We start from the raw sequence: 1,443 nt of genomic DNA, 5'->3' as shown, positions 1-1,443 counted from the left end.
AAAATTCTAAAATTCGTTTGTATAAATGCAACAAAATATAAAAATTATTTGTACTAATATTTATATTTTGGGAAAAGAGAAGTAAAAGTTAAAAGAAAAGAAAAGACATTGAAGAGAGGAATGAATTTGTTTAAAGCGAGTAAAGATCTAAATGGCACATATTAAGAAGCATCGATTAGCATTACTTTTGTGTTCGCATAAATTTTAGTGCTCATCAGTAGCTACTACTTTTTTGAAAATTGTATCTGACATTAATTTTATCATGATAAAAATATTTTATTTTTTTAATTTATCTATCACTTATCTTAAAAATACATACTAAAATTATAAATTAAAATTCTAAAACTCGTTTGCATAGATGCAACAAAATCTAAAAGTTATTTGTTCTAACATTCATGTTTTGGAAGAAAAGAAATAAAAGTTAAAAGAACAAACAAAAGCTATTGAAGAGAGAAATGAGCTCGAGAGAAGCGAGTAAAAGCTTAAATGACACGTATTAAGAAGCATCAATTATGCTCATGAAAATGGATCTTTTCCATTATTTTTTTGTTATTGGAGAGAATAAAGTGTAATCTCCTACCTTTAATTTTACAAGTGGGACCAGAAATAAATAAGAGAGAGAATACAATAAAAAATGAAATCTTTCACTGAATACCATCCAATTTTTTTTCACTGGAGAGGATCCACTTCCTCAGTCACCACTACTTTAAAATTGTGCCTGACATCAATTTCATCATAATAAAAATATTTTATTTTTTAATTTATCTATTTCTTATCTTAAAAATACATATTAAAATTATAAATTAAAATTCCAAAATTCGTTTGTATAGATGCAACAAAATCTAAAAGTAATTTGTGCTAACATTCATGTTGCTGGAAAAAAAAAGTAAAAATTAAAAGAAAAAAATATATATTGAAGAGAAGAATGGATTTGCTGAAATTGGAAGCGAATAAAGGCTTAAATGGCACGTATTAAGAACTATCGATTAGCATTATTTTTGCATTCACATAGGTTTTAGTGTGTACTAATCACCACTACTTCTTTAAAAATTGTTTCTGTTGTTAATTTTATGGTAATAAAAATATTTTATTTTTTAATTTATCTATCACTTATCTTAAAAATACATATTAAAATTATAAATTAAAATTCTAAAACTCGTTTACATAGATACAATAAAATTTAAAAGTAATTTATACTAACATTTATGTTTTAAAAAAAGAGAAGTAAAAGTTGAAAGAAAAGAAAAGATATTAAAGAGAAAATAGATTTACTCAAAGCGAATAAAGACCTAAATAACACGTATTAAGAAACATCGTCTAATTAAGGTTGTTTCTGCATTCATCTCATGGATTTCAGCACTCAACCGTCTTCATTACTTCTCTAAAAATTGTACTTAGCATCAATTTCATCATAATAAAGATATTTTATTTTTAAATTTATCT

The sequence above is a fragment of the Arachis duranensis genome, chromosome 8, assembly GCF_000817695.3.
Source record: "Arachis duranensis cultivar V14167 chromosome 8, aradu.V14167.gnm2.J7QH, whole genome shotgun sequence".
In the NCBI taxonomy this organism is placed as follows: domain Eukaryota; kingdom Viridiplantae; phylum Streptophyta; class Magnoliopsida; order Fabales; family Fabaceae; genus Arachis; species Arachis duranensis.
The sequence above is the reverse complement of the archived record's forward strand: the minus strand, read 5'-3'. Positions refer to the sequence as shown.